This window comes from Perca flavescens, chromosome 12 (assembly GCF_004354835.1).
Source record: "Perca flavescens isolate YP-PL-M2 chromosome 12, PFLA_1.0, whole genome shotgun sequence".
Taxonomy (NCBI): domain Eukaryota; kingdom Metazoa; phylum Chordata; class Actinopteri; order Perciformes; family Percidae; genus Perca; species Perca flavescens.
Window position 1 is genome coordinate 449,581 of NC_041342.1, and position 24,088 is coordinate 473,668.

At 43.4% G+C, this 24,088-nt stretch overlaps 1 protein-coding gene across 4 annotated transcripts in view; it reads left to right on the top strand.

Annotated features, from left to right (window-relative positions):
* LOC114565842 (receptor-type tyrosine-protein phosphatase N2) overlaps positions 1–24,088 on the top strand; it is a 298,094-nt gene that overhangs the window by 181,108 nt on the left and 92,898 nt on the right. The gene's annotated exons all lie outside the window — the stretch shown is intronic.

The window sequence follows — 24,088 nt, forward strand, 5'->3', positions numbered from 1 at the left end:
TCCCCTGCCTTGTATTTCTGTCCTTTCTCTCACATTTTGTCACTTATTGTAGTCCATGCTTTATAATTGTACTTAAAATAAGAATAAAATAAGTAAGCAGCATTTCTGATGTTTGGCACCCACTCCATCCCTTCCACCTCTCTCTCTTTCTTTCTCAGCCTCTCTCCCCCTTGGTTTTCATCTCTTAACATTGCTATTCTCCACCATCTATGCAATAAATAGACTGCTGAGCGTCTGCACTCGCCTATTGATTCAAGAGTTAGTCTGCAACGATGACGGCACGCCATTCACCATGCTTATCAAAGAGGCAGCAGCAGCGAGGTCTGAGAGAGAAACAGTTGGAAAAGGGGGGAGGAGGGAAGTAAGGAGAATGAGGGAAGTTAGGAGGGTGGAGTAGAAAGGGTGGAATGGAGGGTGCATCGAGGTGATCAATAGCTGCAAACAGGAGCCAATTATGGCCAATCGAACCACTGTTGCAAGAGAGAGAGAGAGTGAGAGAAGCAAAGAAAATCCCTCCATCAAAGGCTGCCAGATAGAGAAATAGCAAGAGAGTCTCAAACTGCAACAAAACATCCATCATCACCCCATACAGTGTTTATTATAGTTTTATCATGCACTGTAAAATAAGAATATTAGCATACTTCATCACAGCTGACAGGTTAAAAATACAACGCAGAGGAGGCGATATGTTTTCTCTCGGACGTGTTTTCCAGCTCGACTCTGAGAGGATATTTTGAAAAGGCCTGCAGGTTTGAGCGTTGGGTTTATTTGTCAGGTGGAGAAATGCATTCTCATTTTCTCATTGATACCTGTGCATATGTATATGCCTGTTTGAAACAAAGATAACATGAATATTTGTTGATCCCTTTGTGGTTGTTGCCACAGCAAATGTAATGAGGAAGAATAGCATGCAATAAAACCAATAAAGACCAAACAGTCGATCAGTAAAACAGAACATAAATAATTGTGGCATTGTAAAAGTTAATGCACTTGAAAATCCAGCATGTGGAGTGCACATGCTGGATGTGCCATTTTTTGTGCATCTGCAGATTTTATTATAGATTTTTAGACAGAATCTGTCTTGTTTATTCGTGGACACTAATGTGTTTTTAAACAATATGGTCTTTGCTAACAAGAACCCAGAGATCACATTATATTGTATTTACCTTAATTTAAATTGGGCAATAAGTCCATTTACTTTATTTATGCCCATGGGCCCACCACCTGTGGGAGGAACCGCTGGGGTCAGGTGCACTGCCACATGGGTGGCAGTGAAGGTCAGGGACCTCGACGGACCAGACCCGCGCAGCAGACGCTGGCTCTGGGGACGTGGAACGTCACCTCTCTGTGGGGGAATCAGCCGGAACTGGTGCGGGAGGTGGAGCGCTACCGGTTAGATCTGGTGGGGCTTACCTCTACGCACAGTCTCGGTTCTGGAACCGTACTCCTGGATAGGGGTTGGACTCTTTTCTTCTCCGGAGTTGCCCAGGGTGTGAGGCGCCGGGCGGGTGTGGGGATACTCACAAGCCCCCGGCTGAGCGCCGCTACGTTGGAGTTTACCCCGGTGGACGAGAGGGTTGCCTCCCTACGCCTGCGGGTTGTGGGGGGGAAAACTCTGACTGTTGTTTGTGCATATGCACCAAACAGGAGTTCGGAGTATTCGGCCTTCTTGGAGACCTTGAGTGGAGTCCTGCATGGGGCGCCAGTGTGGGACTCCATTGTTCTGCTGGGGGACTTCAACGCACACGTGGGCAATGATGGAGACACCTGGAGAGGCGTGATTGGGAAGAACGGCCTCCCTGATCTAAACCAGAGTGGTTGTTTGTTGTTGGACTTGCTAGTCATGGATTGTCTATAACGAACACCATGTTCGAACATAGGGATGCTCATAAGTGTACCTGGTACCAGATCACCCTAGGCCGAAGGTCAATGATCGATTTCATAATTGTTTCATCTGATCTGAGGCCGTATGTTTTGGACACTCAGGTGAAGAGAGGGGCAGAGCTGTCAACCGATCACCATCTGGTGGTGAGTTGGGTCAGGGGGTGGAGGAAGACTCTGGACAGACCTGGTAAGCCCAAACGTGTAGTGCGGGTAAATTGGGAACGTGCGGGTAAAAATGAGGCCCCTGTCCGACAGACTTTCAACTCACACCTCCGGCGGAGCTTTTCCTGCATCCCTGTGGAGGCTTGGGGCATTGAACCCGAGTGGACAATGTTCAAAGTTTCCATTGCTGAAGCTGCGGCGAGGAGCTGTGGTCTTAGGGTCTTGGTGGTGGACACCGGTGGTCAGGGAAGCCGTCCGACTGAAGAAGGAGTCTTTCCGGGATATGTTATCCCGGAGGACTCCGGAGGCAGTTGCAGGGTACCGAAGGGCCCGAAGGGCTGCAGCCTCTGCCGTGAAAGAGGCAAAGCAGCGGGTGTGGGAGAAGTTTGGAGAAGACATGGAGAAGGACTTTCGGTCGGCACCAAAGTGCTTCTGGAAAACTGTTCGCCACCTCAGGAGGGGGAAGCGGGGAACCATCCAAGCTGTGTACAGTAAGGATGGGACACTGTTGACCTCAACTGAGGAGGTAATAGGGCGGTGGAAGGAGCACTTTGAGGAACTCCTGAATCCGACTAATACGCCCTCTATGTTAGAGGCAGAGCTGGAGGATAACGGGGGATTGTCGTTGATTTCCCAGGCGGAAGTCACTAATGTAGTCAAACAACTCCACAGTGGCAAAGCCCCGGGGATTGATGAGATCCGTCTAGAAATGCTCAAGGCTCTGGGTGTGGAGGGGCTGTCCTGGTTGACACGCCTCTTCAACATTGCGTGGAAGTCTGGGACGGTGCCAAAGGAGTGGCAGACTGGGGTGGTGGTTCCCCTTTTTAAAAAGGGGGACCAGAGGGTGTGTGCCAATTACAGGGGTATCACACTTCTCAGCCTCCCTGGTAAAGTCTACTCCAAGGTGCTGGAAAGGAGGGTTTGGCCGATAGTCGAACCTCGGGTTGAGGAGGAACAATGCGGATTCCGTCCTGGTCGTGGAACAACGGACCAGCTCTTCACTCTCGCAAGGATCCTGGAGGGAGCCTGGGAGTATGTCCAACCGGTCTACATGTGTTTTCTGGATTTGGAGAAGGCGTATGACCGGGTCCCCCGGGAGATACTGTGGGATGTGCTGCGGGAGTATGGGGTGGGGGGTCTCTACTCAGGGCCATCCAATCTCTGTACAACCAAAGTGAGAGCTGTGTCCGGGTTCTCAGCAGTAAGTCGGACTCGTTTCAGGTGAGGATTGGCCTCCGCCAGGGCTGCGCTTTGTCACCAATCCTGTTTGTAATATTTATGGACAGAATATCGAGGCGTAGTCGGGGTGGGGAGGGGTTGCAGTTCGGTGGGCTGGGGATCTCATCGCTGCTCTTTGCAGATGATGTGGTCCTGATGGCATCATCGGCCTGTGACCTTCAGCACTCACTGGATCGGTTTGCAACCGAGTGTGAAGCAGTTGGGATGAGGATCAGCACCTTTAAATCGGAGGCCATGGTTCTCAGCAGGAAACCGATGGAATGCCTTCTCCAGGTAGGGAATGAGTTCTTACCCCAAGTGAAGGAGTTCAAGTACCTTGGGGTTTTGTTCGCGAGTGAGGGGACAATGGAGCGGGAGATTGGTCGGAGAATCAAGCAGCGGTGCGGTATTACATTCAATCTATCGCACCGTTGTGACGAAAAGAGAGCTGAGCCAGAAGGCAAATCTCTCGATCTACCGGTCAGTTTTCGTTCCTACCCTCACGTATGGTCATGAAGGCTGGGTCATGACCGAAAGAACGAGATCCAGGGTACAAGCGGCCGAAATGGGTTTCCTCAGGAGGGTGGCTGGCATCTCCCTTAGAGATAGGGTGAGAAGCTCAGTCATTCGTGAGGAGCTCGGAGTAGAGCCGCTGCTCCTTTGCGTCGAAAGGAGCCAGTTGAGGTGGTTCGGGCATCTGGTAAGGATGCCCCCCTGGGCGCCCCCTAGGGAGGTGTTCCAGGCACGCCCAGCTGGAAGGAGGCCTCGGGAAGACCCAGGACTAGGTGGAGGGATTATATCTCCAACCTGGCCTGGGGCATTTGGGATCCCCAGTCGGAGCTGGTTAATGTTGCTCGGGAAAGGGAAGTTTGGGGTCCCCTGCTGGAGCTGCTCCCCCCGCGACCCGACACTGGATAAGAGGACGAAGATGGATGGATGGATGGATGGATGGACTTTATTTATGTCTCTTTTGTAATCCTTTCACCTCCTTGAGGGGTCATTGTGGAATAAAGAAGGAAAGAAAACATAGCTGCCTAAGATGTTAGAGTCTTTTTGTCCCCCCTTAATAAACACATACATGCGCATACAGGTACAGGTTCAGTCCCTTCGGCAGCCAAATGTTGTCCTCCAACACGCCAATACTCTCCGAGTGAATCAGCACATCTCCTGCTCTTCCTTCTTTTGGGTCATTTATGATTTGTGACCACACTTCCAAATTCCTCACGTATCATGTTTCTGAGAAATTAAGGCAGTAATCCATCTTTTCTCAAGGCTGCTTTTAATGTTCTTTGGAGTTCAGGACAGCAAATGCACTGAAGCCCCTCTTTCGGCAACTTGTCTTACCTACTATTAAGCCACCGTGCAAGCCAGGCGAGGGGGATTTCGGACACACGTTCGAACAAACTTAAACTTAATTCCAACAAAAATAGGATCTACTATCCTTCTATATACAACTTACATATAGATAGATGGATAGATGTTTTTTATTGATCCCAAAAAAATGGGAAATAATGGTGTTGCAGCTGCAAAAATATCAGACAAACAGCACACATACAGAGTATACATTAAATAATAGGAAACAATATACATTAAATAATAATTGAATACTACACGAGCAATATTTAAAATATATACAATTTGGAAATAAAATGTACAACTGATTCAACAGATAAAGATAGAATGTAGATAAACCTGTTGTGCAAGGTTGTGCAAGGTGCATTCAGTGCAGTTGTGATGTATATGAGTCTTATCTCACACTCAGTGATGAAGTGTTAAAAGGTTGAATTGCCTATGGTAGGAATGATTTCCTGTAGCGGTCCGTACGACGTTGAAGCTGTCGGTGCCTCTTAGAGAAGGTGCTCCTCTGTTGGACCAGTGTGGGGGGGTGGAGAGGGTGGTCGGGGTTATCCATGATAGATAACAGTTTGTTCAGTGACCTCCTCTCCCCCACAGCTTCAAATGTGTCCTGTTTGCAGCCAATAACTTATATCTTATTCCACGGTGTATGCGTGTGTCAGTGTAAATGTAAACGAAAAGCTTCAATCTTATTCACTTCGGTATTCGTGGTTTCGTGGTCAAAAAACTATATCACTCCCGAATGTGGCTTGCGTTACTTCTGTAATGCGATCACCTTCCAGGTCTCACTTCCTGTCTACCTATCAAGAGTTCCTGGTGCTGTCATAAGGCAAAGTGAAAGTGCCAGCAGGGGGAGGTAAATTTCAATAAAATAAATGTAAGATTAAATTGCCCCTAACATACCAGCCCCTATTTGTGAGCCAACATGGGAAGAAATTACCAAAAAGGAGCCAATTAAAGTTCTAAATCTAATGTAATCTAATACATTAGTCTAAATTTAAGTAAAGTACTTTTGGTGCAAGTCTTAATAGACTTTGTCTCATGTTATTTGTGATCTTCTGCTTCCATCTTCTGCCTCCATAAGTAGGCATAGTTTGCTCACTGGCCTTTCAAGGATGTTCGCTTTGGTCTTCACTAAAACACTTTGCACTAGACCTTTTGATCCAGGCAGAGGTATGACCACTCTGCCCAGCTGCCAGGAGTTCCTGGGGGCAGTTTTATCCACAATCACAACCAGGTCCCCGGTGGTTAAGTTTCTCCTGGGTCTATTCCATTTGATTCTCTCCTGCATGAGAGGTAAGTATTCCTTTATCCATCTCCACCAGAAAAGGTCTGATATGTATTGCACTTGTCTCCATTTTTGCTGGGAGTTCAAGTCTCCTTTCTGGAAGAGTTCTGGTGGCATGACTGGTTTCGATTTCAACTGGAGAAGACGGTTCGGATAAGAGGTTCCAAGTCGTCTGGGTCACTAGTCACTGTGGTGATGGGTAATTCATGATGGCCTTGACTTCACACAGTGCTGTTTGGAGAGCCTCGTCATCCAAGTGCTGTTCTTTCAGAACAAAATAAAGAATCTTTTTGACGAGACGAATCAACCTTTCCCACACTCCTCCATGATGTGCTCCTGAAGGGGGATTGAAAGACCACTTCACTCCTTCTTTGAGTAGTGCATGTTGGATTTTGGAGTGATCAATTTCCGTCAAGGCCTCTTGTAACTCTCTCTTTGCACTAATGAAGTTAGTGCCACAATCTATCTATAATTGCAGGAAAGTCTGTCTGTCTGTCTGTCTGTCCGTCTGTCTGTCTGTGTGTTAAGCGCATATTTCTCGAACCGTTAGTCCGATGGATTTCAAACTTGACAGGTGTCTTGCTATGGGCACGAGTAAGTGCAGTGCCAAGGTTGGCGTTGTTTGGATAAGAAATGCAAAAGATATTGTTAAATATATAGGTAAAAGAAGCACACAACTCCAGAGCACCCACGGTATCGGCACCTATGTCTTCCTCTGATGTAGACGTAGCCTACACTAAGTCAATAGATAGGCTATACAATGGAGTTGCATATTAAGTGGTTCAGGGTCCTTCTGTAAGTCATTTTGGGGTACACTTTGGTTTTGATAAATTCTACAAGCAGCAACACCACAGGCCAAGCAATCAGCCCGTTTTCAATGGGCACAGCACTAGTCAGATCTGATGCTTGACACAGGTCCTCTGCGGCAAATTAATCTGTGCATAGCATTGATGCACGAGTCAGTGTTCAGGTAGCTTGCCACTTCAAGGTGCACCGCACGGCAAACAAGACAAGTAAAGATCACTCCATAGCGTTTTGCCTGCGACCGGCCCCGCTTTATCTCGATAGGTCTGAAGTAATCTACCCCCACATGGAGAATGGAGGTTCATCTGGGGTTATGCGGTCCTGTGGCAAATCTGCCATCTTCTGCTGTTCCACCTTGGCTTGATCTCTTCAGCAGAAGATGCACCTTTTGATGGTTTTCCAAGGTAGCCAGAATCTTTCTCGCAGCTTGGCTAGCATGTGACTTTGTCCTGAGTGCCCTACTTGCAGATGGATTTGCTATAGGATCATGGAGATGTGCGAGTTCTTTGGCAGAATTACTGGGTTCTGCATTTTACTTGGTAAGGCCATTTTGTTGAGCCTACCTCCTACTCTCAAGATATCCTGGTCCAGGATTGGGTCCAGCTTGCGGAGAGTGCTTGTTTTGGCACATGGCTGTCCTCGCTTGAGTGAGTTAATCTCCTGCTGGTAAGCTTTTCTTTGTTCAAAGTGGATAATACAATTTTCCGCCTCCTGCACGTATTCTACAGTAAGTTCTACTTTTGCTTTGAACTTTAGGTCAGTCTGAGTGTTTCTAGTGACTCAGCGTAGTTTCTGTTCTTGCAGAAGTGCCTGAAACTTCAACATCCAAGCTACAGCTCTTTTGAGTCTGTACAAGTGTGAGTAATACTCAATTAGCTTGTTTAGTGGGCTCTTTGCTTCTACAATGAGACTGTTTACTATCGTTTCTTTTTTTACCTCGGGATCGTTTGACTCGATGGGTGGAAAATCTTTTAGCGCATTTGGCCATTCAGTGTCTGGTTTAGCAAGAAACTCTGGTCCTTGGAACCATCTTTTGGACTTCTGGAAAGCTTCAATGTTCAGACCACATGAAACGTCATCAGCCAGATTTTCCTTAAAGCTGATGTGTCCACCCCTGGTCTTTGTCTAAAAGCTTACGGATGTCTGAAATCCTATTGGCCACATAGGTTTTGAATCTTCTGGTCTCATTTTTTATGTATTTCAGCATAGATTCGGTCCAAAAGGCTGAGAGCTCTAACTCCAATTCCATTTTTGACCTCAGCAGTCGATCCATCTTGGCTGCAAGTGTTGCTGAGGCTAGCTCTAATCTAGGGATAGTTATTTGTTTTAGCGGTGTCACTCTGGATTTCCCCAGAACAAGTGTCACATGGATTTCACCCGCTCTGTTGGTCAGTCTTAGGTAGCTTATACTGCCATAGCCATTGTTGCTTGCATTACAAAAGTGATGCATCTGTGCCTTTTCAACTTGGCCAAAGTTTTTGGGCTTTATGCATCTGTTGATTTTAACATTGGACAGTTGCTCCAGTTCAGCAAGCCACTTCTTTCAAGGTGTGAGGTAAGTCTCTGATATGCCATCATCCCATTTGCACTTCAGTTTGCAGAGGTCTTGGAGGATCTGCTTTGTTTTAGGATGAATGGTGCCAGGAATCCTAAGGGATCATAAATAGAGCTGACGACTGATAGGATACCTTGACGTGTCAGGGGACTGTCCTGGAGAGCGACACGGAAAATTAAAGTGTCCTTTTCAATGTTCCATTGGACTCTGAGCGCTCTCTCTAGTGGCAGCTTCTCTCTCTCCAGGTCTAGTTCTTTGATCTGCTTTGCGGGAATGGATGCAAGCACAGAATGGCTGTTGGTAACCCACTTTGTGAGCTTGAATCCACCCTGAGAGCAGAGGTCTCTGAGGTCTTTGCATAGGGTAATGACCTTGTCTTCTTTTGCCACAGACTTAAGACAGTCATCAACATAAAAGTTGCATTTGATGGTCCTGCTCACCTCTTCAGCATAGCCGTGACCATTGTCATCTGCAGTCTTGCGCAGTACTAAGTTGGCACATGTTGGAGAGGATATTGCTCTGAATAGGTGGTCATCCGATACTCCTCGAGGTTCTTTGAAATGTCGCCGTCTGGCCACCACAGGAATCTGAACAGGTCTCGGTATCCTCATGGACATGGACTTAGTGAAACATCCCCTCTATGTCTGCCATCATAGCAATGGGTTCTTGGCAGAACCTTAGCAGAATGGCGACGAGAGTGTTTGCCAGGTCAGGTCCTTGAAGTAGTTTATCATTGAGGGATGTTTGTCGGAATGTTGATGAACAATTGAATACCACTCTAAAGGTTTTCTTCCTTTTGTGATACACTGCATGATGTGGGATGTACCACACTTTTCCTTCTTGCCTCTGAAGCCTGTCCTGTGGCGCCATCTCAGCACAGCCTTTCTTGATGATGTCAGTCATGAAGTTCCTGTATTCCAGAGCATAAGATGGATCAGATCAGGTTCAGGGCTTGTTGCTTGGCAACGTCACGGTTGTTCAGCATCATCACGTCTCGGTCACGCGGTGGAAGTGACATATAGTAATGTCCGTTCTTGAGCATTACTGAGCTTTTGGCACTCTGCATGAACTTGCGATCTTCAGTAGACATCTCTTTCTTTTCATCATATTTCCTCTTGGGAAAGTCATGATTGCACTGCTGTACCAGTAGATCTTTCAACTCTGTCACAGAGATATGGTTTGCGGTTAAAGTTGGCAATCTTGAAGACTCCTCAGCAGTGCAAGAATTGAGTGGTCCATTGATCACCCATCCAAACACCGTTTTGACTGCATAAGGGCCGCTGTCTTCGGCATTGATAATCTGCCATGGTTCAAGGGCTCTTGGGGCATTGGCTCCTATAATAAGATCAATGTCGGAATCAATCTCATTTAGCTTGACTTCTTTCAAGTATGGCCAGTTTGAGATGTCCTTCTGAGTTGCAATGTTCACTTTGGTCACAGGAATGGCATCTTGCGTGTAGACCTTAGGGAGTTCTATGAAGGTGTTCACATCCAGGTTTCCTACTTCCAGTCCATAAAGCTCATAACTTGAGACAGTCTTGATCTGCCCCATCGTCTGTAGGAGAATCTCAGTCTTACGGTCACTAACCCTAACCCTCTAACCCTTTCACTACAGGTATCTATAGCTGCTTATATCAAATAACCAAAGAATATACCAGATAACACACATCAGCTCCTTATTAAATTAAAAACAGCCTTCTTACTGCTGGGTCTCAGTAACAGCAGCCTAATCATCGTTCTCTACTACACAACAATTGTAAACACTCCGATAATTATTGTGCAGTGTCACGTGAGTACATATATAAACACAGTAGTAATGTAACACTAATAATACTAGGCATTAGCATGCTGCTAGCGAATTTTATGCTAACATACTGCATTTCAAATGAGTATCCCAGAACAGATAACATTTATATAAACCTAAGGCACCAAAAATACACATATGTAAACATTTACACCAATGTACTGACATGTCTCTGCACGCACATGTGCACAGATGGCAACACAGACAACAACGATACAGCGCAGAAATATCTACATGTGCTTCTCCCGGCCACTCTCACTACTAACTTAAAAACGAAACTTATCAGCCAGTGCAAACAGGTGTCCTTTCTGTGACCCCAAAACAAAGGTGCTGATTGGCTGATCCCCGTTACGCCAAACATAAAATAGCAAGTCCTTCTTTAGACAGTCTTTGCAGGCCCCGGTTACTCCACCAGCTTCGAGGGTGACATGACCACTGTTGATGGAGGTCTCCTTCTGTTTTACTGGCTCAGTCAGCTTTGTCTAAATGCAAGGTGGTGGGGTGCTTACCTTGACATTTCTCACAGGTCATCCTCTTGCAGTCTTTACTCATGTGTCCTCTCAAAAGACGTAAGACATAAAACGGAAGCCTTTGGTTTTAGGAAACTCTACTGTGGCCACATGTGGCTGTGTCTTCAACTTCTGGCAATCTTTCAGGTGATGTTTGCCTTCACAGAACGCACAGGCGGCACAGGAGTCAGAGATACTTTGATATTTGAATGTATGATCGCCCTGGATTGGTTCACCACTTATCTTTCAGATAGAAGTTTTTCTGTGTCACTTGGTCCCTATTGTTCAGAAACTGCTGCCCTTTCCTGTGGGGTGCCTCAGGGTTCTGTGTTAGGTCTTATTTTATTTGCATTGTATATGCTTCCCCTAGGACATATAATTAGCCAATTTGGAGGTATATCACTTATATGCAGATGAAATCCAGCTATATGTCTCTTTTAACCCGGATGAGACTGACAAAATGTTTTTAAAGTTCTTGTTCTGGCTTATAAAGCTTTGCATGGTCTGACACCTGTTTATATCTCGGACCTGCTCCATCCGTACACTACTAACAGGTCTTTCAGGTCTTCTAACCAGGGATTACTGGTGGTCCCACGCACTTGTTTAAAAACTAAAGGTGACCGTTCCTTTGAAGCAGTGGCTCCAAACCTGTGGAACGCCCTTCCTACTGTCCTATGTTCCGCAGTCTCTGTTGAAGCTTTTAAAAAGCAGCTGAAGACACATTTGTTTAAATTTGCTTTTGACGCTTGTTTGTAAACTTTGGGTTTTAATCGTTGAAATGATTTTCCTTGGTCATTCAATAATTATTTTCTTTTTCCCCTTGTTTATTTTCTGTTCGATTGTACTGTATTTTTACAAATGTTTATCATGTGAAGCACTTTGTGACTTTGTCTGTAAAAGGTGCTATATCAAATAAACTTATCTATCTATCTATCTATCTATCTATCTATCTATCTATCTATCTATCTATCTATCTATCTATCTCTTGCACATGTTCTGATGTCGCAGTCAGTCCATAGCTCTGTAGTTCCTTACCATCATCGGACTTGATATTTGTCCATTTCAGGGCCTTATCCATGTATGCCATTGTCACTCTCAAGTAATCTCCAAAGTTCTCCTGTAGGAGTCTTTTAGCCTCACAATATCCTCTTGATGGATCCATATGGAAGCAGCTTCGGACAAGTTCTCTGGGTTGTCCTGTTTTATACTGCTCCAGATAGTACAGGTGATCTTGACTGCTGTTTTGTCTTCAATGCTATATTCAAAGGCACACATGAATGTTGTGTAACTTGATGGGTCACCATGAAAGGTTGGTATTACTCTAACAGTTAATAGTGCTTGCTTATGTTGCAGTACAAGTAAATCAACAATGTAATTCTGTCTTTGCATGACAGAAGACATACCATCATAGTCTGGACTTGGCTCACTATAAATGGTCTTTTGACCACCGCCTTTTAAATGGATCTTATCCTGCTTGAGCTTTAAAGGCATTGGTGTCTTTGCAATCATGACAGACTGCTTTGGAGTTGAGACTGGGCGCTTTGGCATTGCCTGCTGTTGCTTAGGGATTGTAAAATCTGTAGCAGGTCTAGGCTGTTGCAGAATTCTTTTGTGTTTTTTGTGTTTTAGGAACTTGAGATATTCTAGCAAACTCCACAGGTGACTGCAGTTGTCTATGGCTTTCTAAGTAGGAGTTCATTTCATCTTCAGACTTTCCTGACTGCAAATCAAAGCTTTCCAGGACCTTTATCTTGGCATCTGATGCAGCAGTCTCTGCTTCGAGTTCTGTCTTCAATCTTTAAAAAAAAAATTAAATATTAAATTCTTCACAAAGTGATTGGAAAATGTTAAAATGTTGTTTCACAGCATCAATATCTTTTTTTTGCATCTTCCTTTTAAGTTCATTCATATTGCATGTACATGTTGTTGTTGTCCATTTTCTGACCTTCTTTAGTTCCTTAATATGTTCATCCATTTAAGCAGATTGAGTACCATCCATAGTGGCCATTCATTTTGTTAGGCTTGAGGGACACTCTTTAATAGGCCTTTAAATGCAGCGTGATTCACTCAATTCAAACAAATAAACAAATCAAAAGTTCCTCTAATGAAACACTCCAAAATCGTAGGCTATCAAATCAACTATTTCTAATTCAATAAACACTGTTATGATTCGTTCAAACGTTTCAATTCAAAGCATGCTACACTGTATCAAACTTTCCTGACGTTTATCAAGCACTTAATCAAAGAGTCAACGTTATGCTTGTCCACATAAAACAGTCAAAGTTTGGGTGTGTTACTCACGACCCAACAAAAGTTTTCACCATCAGCAGCTTCATCCAATGCAGAAGGTGTCTTGATAACAGCGTTGAATCCGCATGGTTTATCCTCGGTGTCGATAATCCAAGACAGAATGCTTTCAACAAAGTTTTTTGACTTTATTTCGGCAACTTGTCTTACCTTCTATCAAGCCGCCGCATGAGCTAGGCGAGGGGGATTTCGGACACACGTTCAAACAAACTTAAACTTAATTCCAACAAAAATAGGATCTACTATCCTTCTATATACAACTTAAATATCTTATCCCACGGTGTATGCGTGTCTCAGTGTAAATGTAAATGAAAAGCTTCAATCTTATTCACTTCGGTATTCGTGGTTTCGTGGTCAAAAAACTATATCACTCCCGACTGTGGCTTGTGTTTCTTCTGTAATGCGGTCACCTTCCAGGTTTCACTTCCTGTCTACCTATCAAGAGTTCCTGGTGGTGTCATAAGGCAAAGTGAAATTGCCAGCAGGGGGAGGTAAATTTCAATAAAATAAACTTAAGATCAAATTGGCCCTAACAGCTCCAGTGAGCATATTGATGGTGATGTATTTAGTGGACATATCTGCTTTTCTAAATTTAAGTGCAGGCAATTAACAAAAGAAAGGCAACCCTTGAATAAATCAGGAAATGGAAAATGTACTGAGAGCAGGGACATGTCAGTCTGTTAACAAGAAATCTAAAAAATAGCTTTAGCCCAAACTGGTCAGCGAGACACTCAGTGGTTTAAGAATCCATTTATTCAGTTGTTTTGAAATTGTGTTTAAGAGCCATGATATTGATATGTCTTTGATGCAACAAGTCCTCCCCACCCATTCAAACGCACAGGTTGTTTGTTCCTAACGCCTCATACGACCCACAAGAGCGTTTCCTAAATTAGCGTCCCTATCAGTCGCAGAAGAACGTCCTCATACGGACAATCATTTTTATTATAAAACTGCTGCTGCTCTTCTCTCGTTGCACATTCACACTTTAATTTTTACTTAAGTATTATGGTAAATGGCATAGTGTGTATTTATTATATGTATTTACTTGTCGGCATGCTTTAAAATTGCCCCCACGGGATATATAAAGATATTTGAATTGAATTGAAATAAATTCAGTTCGTAATTTGTGCCTTTAAATTACAAATCACTTCTTCAGAGAACTACATTGTGCACTTATTATGTTTGACTTGTGACCATGTGAAGTCCTGCTCTTACTTACTACTTACTTTATGTTGAAATAAATAGACCTACACAAATACTTATGTATTTTGTTGTACATCTTATGGACATGTGCAAAAAAAAAAATATTCTAATAGTTCGAACCTCTGTGTTTTTTATAGTGAGTTTTTTTCTTTTTATGCCAGTGTTGACAGCTCTATGTGTATTGGATTGATCAGATAAGATGAAGATAATAAAAATGAGAAGAGCCTTCCATGTGTTCCTTCTCAACAGTCGTTTGCTTGCTTTCTTAATACCAGTTTTTCTTTACACGCACAAATTTGCTTAAGCTGAATAGCAAATCAGATGTATTCCTCTCACTGTCATGGCCAGAATAAATTGGTGTGAATTGGTTGCTACCTCTTAACCTTTGGGTAATTATCATTGGAACTTTATGAACTGGTTTAGCACCACAAACAAGTTGTCAAACCAAAATGAAAAATACGCTCATTTGTCAGTGCATTCTGTTGGTACAAGAGGGAGGAAAAAGTAAACATATGTCATTTTAAGTGTTTGAATTGAATGCTGTTGTTTTTCTAGCGAGGACATTTTCATAACTCTGACCATAACTTTAATATTTATTATTTAAGTCGTAAAAGTATAGCTGTCTTAACAACTTCTCAAAGCACTTTCACACTACAGGCACCATCCACACACACATTCACACACTGGTGGCCAAGGCTGCCATACAAGGTGCCACATGCACCTCAGGTAATCTTTTACACACGTGGTGCAGCAATTGGTGGAGCAATTCAGGGTTCAGTGTCTGGACACTTTGACATGTAGACTGCAGGGCCCAGGGATCAACCTTCCGATTGGTAAACGAGCGCTCTACTACCTGAGCCACAGCTGCCCATAGTCGTAGTGGGTGGTGGTCTTGTATTGGACTGCATTATATTAAAATGTGTCCTTTCCATTTACACACATGAGGAGGGTGGCAAAATATTAAAAAGCACTTGAATGCACTCCAGTACAACACCACCATTCACTACAACCTCAACAATAAACAGTCGAATTATCACCTGTCTGACAACATCAACACAAACCTTTAACTTTTATAATTTAAAGTAGAATTCATGGCGGAGCTGTTGTATTAGATGACATTAGGTTGTACAGTATATTCCACTGATATGAAATGACACGGGTAACTACCGTTTTTTTCAACCTGGATATAAAGATTGTTGTTCCCATCAGTCACTTAGATACAAAAACATAGGAACATAGGGTCCAGGTTGAAACATATGGTAGTGACCCTTTAATGGCCCAGCCTGTTGGATCAGGAGATGTTATTTGGTTTCGTTATTCACACAGTGACAACTCAGTGGCTTTGGTAGATTACAAGCCTTCATAAAAATCTCAAACATCCTCATTTAACTTTTTTATAAAGGTTTGTACAACACACTGCTGTTTGTTAAATGACTTCAGGCTCTCTCCATTTTTCTCTAGTCTTACCGCTTTTACCTCACGTGGCTTAGCGATTGAACACGGCCTCTTCGAGGCCACAGAGAACTCAGCTCAGTTTTCACTCTGAGACTTGCGTCCAATTAAGAGAATGTGTGTATGTGTGTTGGGAGGGAGGTAGGAGATAAGGTTGCCGTGGCAGCAAATAGATTATAATTGTCCTGGAGTGGCACTAATCCCCCTCCACCCAGGCCGTTTTGTTCACCACAAATCCAGGCGCTTCCAATCTGTCTGTCGATTTCACAAAATAGAGGGAGGCATGGAGGAGGGAAGGAGCTAATGAAACAAAACAAAAAAAAAATAGTAGATGGCCCTTTTCATCACCACTTAACACACTCACTACATAAGAATACAGGCAGGCACACATACATTTACACAGACACAGACTCGCTTGTTGCTTCAAATATAAAAAATTAAAGCAGCTGCTTTGAGCTGGAGAGGATCGAACTCATCAGCTGTTGCAGTGTTTGGTCGGAAACCCTGTTTTAACTTGTCAAAGTCAGTTAGTCATCAGTTCATTTTACAGGTTTACATGTGTACATGCGGATTGCAACATCTGGAGGTGATCTGGCTCGCATAGTGATTGGATGTCAGCCGGATGTAAATGCACAATAAGAAAAAACATCTTCCCAAAAAGTAGATGGATCATTTAATTCGGCCTCCTTCTGCTGTCTCAAGCCTTTTAAAAAATCTACAGATAACCCTTCTCTGCAGCGTAAAAATAAGTAATGTAAAGCCCATACAGCAGCATCGCTTCGGAAGACGGTGACTGATAGGGGAAGCCGAGCTAGCATTTATAAGTGCTAACTATTGGCACTCAGTACTTTTTTACAGCATGAGAAATGTTTCAGATAACCTAGTCTCGCTTTGCCAGACCTTCCTCTACAGTGCTGCGGAGGAGGGTCTGGCTAGTCCACACAGCATTCCTGGATGGAAGAAAAACATGCTCTGTTTTATTGGCATTTATTTAAACCAATCACAATCATCATGGACGTTGCTAAGCGCCGGACAGAGCCACGGTGCCTCTGCTAAATTGCCTCGTTAAGGAACTTATTTTGAACATGTGTACGTTCAAAAGTAGTTTTAGTCGTGCAGCAATCCGTATTAACAACAGATAATCTGGGTTTCAGAGTTGCTCCTCATTTACAATATTGGAGAAGATTTTTTAAGTAGAACCCTGTCACCCGTGCAGCATTGTTTGTGTCCCATTCTACCCACCAAACTATAATGAACGGCTTTGATAAAGATTTCACTGAATATACAGTATATTCATGTCTGTTGTTTCTGCGGTTGGAGGAGAGCAGAGTGATAGCATTGCTCGTAATGACACAGTATTGTTGTGTGCTGTCTGTCCAGGTGCCTGAGAAAAGAGCTGGATTTGAAAGAGAATATTCATGAAGAGACACACACACACACACACACACACACACACACACACACACACACACACACACACACACACACTGGATAAAGGTTGTCTGTTCACCACTGTGCCCTGTTCTGCCTATAATTTTCATCACAAAGAGGAAAATAAATCATAGAAGACCAGAACAATGGCATGAGTGTGAGCTTGTATATATACATACATTATTACCTGCATGTGAGTGTAAGAGTAAGAGTGTGTATACAGCTACATGTGTGTCTGTGTTTGAGAGTGTACACTGGTGCATCCATCTGCATCTCCTGCCATAGATATTCAAATGGCTCCATGTGAAAAATGGAATCGAGAGGCTGTTGAAGTGCTGGCTCTTCTTTTTCACTCTGGCCGAGACACGTAGCCCAAATGGCCTTTGATATGGTAATGACAGGTCTACCTCGTTGTGGAAGACACCATCAGAAAGCAGGGTTTCTTACCTCTGCCATGGAGGTCGATGTACAGTATGTCTGTAGCCCGGTTCCTATTTGATCTAACACATTGAAATAGTTGTTATTGTAAAGACATTGACTAAAGTAATGTTCCCATTAATCAATCATTGAGGCTTTCGCAAACACTTTCCTACATCCCTGTAAAATTGGAACTGTTGAACTGTATTCAACTTGCATAGTGTTAAAATGAACAATATCTCAATGTTTATATAATTGTCACCGGTTTCCGAGGTTAAAGTTACACTTTGAATAGTGTTACAGTAATATTTACCTCTTTAATAGTGTTACATATCTGACACTCACAGTGTTGTTTTAGGACACATGAGAGTGTATTTTTAACACTAAATTGTTTTATTTTCTCTTGCAATGCAGTTTTGAGAGAGAGGCTTTAACTTCAGAGGTTGAGTTATACAAAGCATGCAACTTCAACATCTGAGAATGCCCTCCTCCTTTAAACCAATCCTTCCCTAACCATAAACAAGTAGTTTTAGTTGCCTGAACTTAACCAAACCTTAACCATGGAGTTGGTAGATCATAAAAAACTTGTAGTAGTAGTTTAAAATGACAACCTACTTTGTCATTAAGCATGAACACTTGTTGCTTCAATACGAGTGACGTCATAGATGCTACATGCATCTTTAATTTAATATTTTCCAAATCCATACTAGTACTTAACATTTTAAAGTGCGGAGGAGAAGCTGCGAGAGGCTGACAGAGTTCTCAAAAATGGCCCCCTTAGTTTTTTTTAGAAATATTCCCTTTAAGCACGGGGGAGAAAAAGTATTCCTTGTTATCCAGGTTTGTCACTACAGCTTAGCATCTCCATGTTCAGCCAAGCCTGCCTCATACCTGGTCTGGGGTCTGTACTGTATTTATAGCACATATTGTTCTCCCAGCTATACTTCAGCAGACCGGCAGGCTGCTCAGGGGGGTATGGGCACCTGCTGGGCTTTCTGGCAAACAGCGAGGCACTACAGACAGGTGGCATACAAGGCTCACACCACCTCTTCTGTTTTCCCCAGGTGCTAAATGGGCTGTTAGGTACAGTTGAGGTCACCCAGAAAAAAAGGAGGAAAATGAAAGCCTAGAATTATAATACACCACAACAGTCTGGATCTCTTGTTCTCTCAGACAAAATGCACTCCTGAGAGGCTCTGCTCTAGCAAACAAGGTGCGTAATGACAACAGCATCAAGCCTGGTAATATGCACCTGTAGGCTCCGTCTAATGTCCTGAATACTGAGCTGTAATTTACACACTGCAACACACTGCAACACTGTTGTATGTTCACATCACTGAGCAAATGGCTTATTACGCTCAAATGGCTTAGTCACTAGGTCTCACGCCTAATTAGTCAGTGGCATCTTGGTATGATAGTAGATGACTTCAATCACTTGTTAACATAAACGTTATCTGCACATAAAGAGAAGAATCAGGAGGTGTGTGTTTTTATTAAGAATCCCAAATCAAACCTACTCAGCCTCATATCAACATAAACACATATTGCTTTACAAATTACTTGAACAATGTAAATGATTAATTGCTCATTACTTTACTGTAATAATCAGCAGAATGTATTAATTGCATTACTAAGCTATGTTAAAGATGTCTTCAAACAACTCCAACACCGTCACACCCAGATGTTGCATCTTCTGTTTTCAACACATGTAGAAATACCCATCTGATTCCTGAATGTACATTTACCAGTGGCTAACGTTAGCCAGTCAGAAGAAGACACAATATGTAATATCAAGCAATATGTAAACCACATAACGCCATAAAAACAATTACTCTTGGTTGAGTCATTCTTGAATAGTTTGACACTAGAACATTCACAACCCAACTAGCTAACGATTGATTATTTTTTTTTTTGGTCAGGAATTCTACATGACGTCTTGGGTTTGAATATTTTACTCAAAATTTAGTTTTAAATTAAATATAGGCTCAAAGAAGAGTTGGAACCAGCTAATACAGAATATGGGTGATATTGTCAGATAGAGTGGAATTGAGTTTTCCAACCTTATAGACATTTAAAAATAAACCTTTTTCTTAACAAAATGTAACAAATATATGTTTGGCTTACAGAAAAAAAGAGCCATTGAAAGAGAGAGAGAAAACATCCATAATGTGCAAATCGGTTGCTTGTTATTTGTGTGTTATTGCGATGTACTTCATCCGCACATCTGCCTTTCCCAAATCCCCTCTCCTCCTGGTGATAGGAACAGCAGCACCACACACTGCGTGGCATCTGCAGCTTAAGGTTTCTGTTAGCTGGGAGGCTGGCTGATCTTCAGCAGAGTCTACCAGACACTGACAGGCAGGCTTGGAGAAACCGTTACCCAGGCATGGTACTCCCTGGGTGGGCACAGAGAGGACTGTCAGGGCCTGAAGGCTCTGCCGTAATTACCCCCACCCACCACAGCAATCATTACAAGCTCCCCAGAATATCTCCCTCCCTTCATGGGGCTAGCAGAATGCATCAGCGGCCTGGCTGATGGACGTTGATGGAGTGAGTGGACTGATTTGTTTACACAGTAGTGGGGGTGTGTGTGTGTGTGTGTGTGTGTGTGTGTGTGTGTGTGCGTCAGAATTATAATCATAATCATTTTATTTGTCATTGTAAAACATTGTAAAACATTGTCACAAGGAGGATAACGTGACCAGTACCGCAATGGTCGCAGAAGACTAAGGCTCTCGTACCCACCTCCACATTTCATTGAATAACCAAGTCCATTCCTTTTTCTTCGATGCCAAATCATTTTATCTGCTATCACAGTGACTCAGTGAATTGCCTGCAACCCTTACTTGGACACAAAATCTGCTAACATCTGCCAATAGAGCGGTGGCTAACATAGCAACCGATGCTAGCGCGATCCCAAACATGGAGGACTTGATTGCTCAGGTCTTGGAAAAGCAACTAAGTGTGCTTGAATCAGTGGTTTACATATATTACATACATTATAAAGGCAGCGCTAATGGAATTGAATGCCTCGCTGCAACACATCAGGGCAGATCCTGAGACAGAGGAAACTACTGCTTGTTTTGATGCAACCTGATTACGGCACATTCACAGCCCAGCAGCAGCGGGAGCCTGAAGAAGCACAACACAAGATACACGCTAGGAGCACCCCGGACCTGCTCGTCCACCCGGCCACACGGAGAGTGACCCACGGAGGGAGAGAGTTTGCCTTCACTGCAGCCACAGATGCGGGCATTTTCTGTCGGGAGCTGGAGGTGGAGGACGGCTCCGCTGGGGGGCCTGTTGCTGGCGGGCCTGTTGCTGGCGGGCCTGTTGCTGGCGGGCCTGTTGCTGGCGGCGGAGCCAGACAACAGTGGTGGGACTTTGTGTCTGGTGCTGGGGCCGGCAAAGGGGCCGAGGCTGGTGGACCCAGCGGCTGTGGACTAGCGGTGTCTGGGCTACCGTGCTAAATTTGTCCCAAGGACACTATATGTAAGTTTTGGAGCCAAGCTTTAAAGGAACATTTAACCAGACTGAAAAAAACATGATGGATACTGACCGTCCAGTTTATAATCTGTTTGTTAACAGTTAACCAGTCTGAATAAACATGATGAATGCTGACTGTCCAGCTTATAAACTATGTTTATTACTGCAAACTAGGTTGGTGTGTATTTCACATAGCTTATTTCAGAATTTGGAAATGTAAATCGTCTACAAAATAAATACTTCAAGGTTGCTGCTGCATCTACTGACAACACCAAAACCAAGGGCTCCATTGTGTTGCTGTCGCGGAAATGCTTACTCACCGTAGACAAAAGTAGTAAAGACTCTTCAGGCAGGATATCTTATATATGTACCATGATAAGGAGTAGGAAAATAGCCTTTGTCTCAGTATATGCACCGGCTACATATGATGAAAGTGTTTTCCCACGCCTAACCAATGAATTGCTTTCTCTCAATGAATATTCACTAATTATAGGGGGAGACATGAATGCAGTACTAGATTTAAATCAGGATAGATCAGGGGTCAATCACACAACAGCCCATTAACATATATCAGACATGTTTAATGCAGTTGTGGAATCCCACCATCTTACAGATATATGGAGGATGCACAACCCTACTAGCAAGGATTACACCTTCTTTTCAACACGTCACCTCACCCACTCCTGCATTGATTAAATTTTGTGCTCCAGTGAGCTTAAGGCAATGTTCCACATGATAGCAATAGAACCAGCAATCCTGTCTGATCACAATGTGCTGATAACCACATTCCATTGTGATATGTTAGGAGAAAGATCTAGGAGATGGCAATTTAATAATTCCCTTCTCCAGAACACAGCTTTTGATTCAGAACTGGCTGAGTTTACGTCAATCAATACCGACTCAGTTTCAGACGGGCAACTAAAGGATTTATTTCACAGAGATTTCACATCTTCTTTCGCGGTCAACTTGAAGAGGAAAAGAGAGGCAAGGATTGGGGAGTTTAGAGCAGTCTCTTAAGACTTGTTTTTCTAAAGCTACACATACTCTTCTAGTAACAAGTCAAACTGAGCTGAATGATTTGCTAAGAAGAGAGCTGAGTTCATAATGCACAGAGTGAGGCAACATTATTATTGTAATGGCTGTAAACCAAGCAAATTGCTTGCTCTGAAATTAAAACAAAGCGAATCCAGAGCTACTACCAACATCCGCATAGACCGAGGTATCTCAACAAATCCTAAGGATATCAGCGCCACTTTTCAATCCTTCTTTTCAAAGTTGTATGAGTCCTCCTGCATCCCAGATCCGACACAGTGCCAGAAGTTCCTAAAAGAACTAAACCTGTCTCTTCTTGACCCAGAGGAGGCAGAAGAACTGGGTCAGCCTATAACGTTAGAGGAACTTAAATCAGTTAAAAAACAGTTAAAAAGGGGAAAACACCAGGGTTGGCTGGATTTCCATCAGAACTTCTTCTACAGTATTTTGACATATTAGGACCTACCATTTTACAAGCTTTAACTTCAGCCATAGAGAACGGTACTTTCCACCAACAAACCAACACTGCGCTAATTTCCGTTATACCCAGAAAGGGCAAAGATCTTACCCTAACCCTAACCCAGGCCCATCAGCCTAATCGGGAATGATATTAAGCTTTATTCCAAAGTCTTGGCTCTCCCCCTAGAGCGCTGTATTGAGAAGCTAGTCCACCCCGACCAATCAGATTTTATACCAAAGCGTCATGCTGCAGACAATGTACACAGACTATTTCCTGTAATAGAAGAAGCCAAGAACCTCCCAACAAAGGCAGCAGTTTTATCAGTGGACGTGGAAAAGGCTTTTGACCGCCTAGAGTGGAATTACTTGTAGCAAGTAATGGAGAGCCTTGGTTTGGGGGCCAAATTCATTGACATGGTGTGTACTTTATATGCGAATCCCACGGCCATAGTCTCAACCAATGGCTTTGCATTCTCAGCCATTTCCCATCAAGCGGGGCTCGCGACAGGGATGCCTGCTTTCCCCCATGCTGTTTGCAATCTCTCTTGAACCGTTAGCCCAAGCCATAAGGCAAAATAAAATCTGTAATGTCCACATTAAATCCAATAGTAGCAAAATATCATCTGCAAATAGTGATATTGATCACTATTTGCAGATGATATTTTGTTGTACATCTCTGATCTTGAGGACTCTATTCCAAAAATTCTTAAGATCTTCAATGAATTTGGCTCAATCTCCGGCTATAAAATTAACTGGAATAAATCTAATCTTTTATTGAACGACAAGCATGTGACATCAGCCATTAGTGTTACAATCCCAAAGCAAAATTACATATTTTGGCATCACCATACATGCGTCGCTACAGCCAGTCGTCCAGGACAACTATGAAACTATATTTTAATCAGGAGAGACTCCGTTGCAGATATGCAAACGTTTAATAAGAGAAACCAAGTACATACACATAAGTATTTGGAACATAAGTAGTTTTGGAGATTAGTCTCCATTGGAAGGGTATCTATACAATTCTTTGGTTTAGGAAAACCAAACATCCCCCAATGGAAACCAGACACTGGTGGTGGCAAGGGAAGCCGAAGACGAACAAGAACCGACAGCCAGGAGAAGACCGAGAACACCGTCCAAAGGCCGGGAGGAGAAAGGGGAGGAGGCGGGTCGCACTGAAGTCTGAAAACAACTGACAGAAGCAGGAGAGAAGACAGCTTTAAAACACGGTAGTCAGCTGTGATTGGTTAGAATCACAGAACAAGTGCCAGACTCTAATTGGTTTACACCGTAACACCCACCGCCTAGCTGACAGTAAAAGGGGGAGAGACCACAAATAGAAGTCTCCCTGACTGAATTCACGCTGAGCTCCATTAGGTAGTGTTCAAAGGGATGTGGCCAATTGGTCTGCGCTGCCAGCATCACTACATTCCAAGATTGCTGTTGTTAAAATGAAGAGAGTTCCTCGTGTGAATTTCTTAAGTACAATGATCCCCATACCCCCACCAATAAATATCTGAAAGAAACTTGATACCTTAATTTGGCAGTATATTTGGAATAATAAACAACCTAGGCTAAAATACTCTACCTTGCAATGTACCACAAACACAGGAGGCTTTGCCCTCCCTAATCTTAAAGTGTATCACAGAGCCTTTCAGCTACGGGCCCTCAGAGTGTGGATGGACCCCTCATCTACGGTCCCATGGGGAGAAATAGAGCAA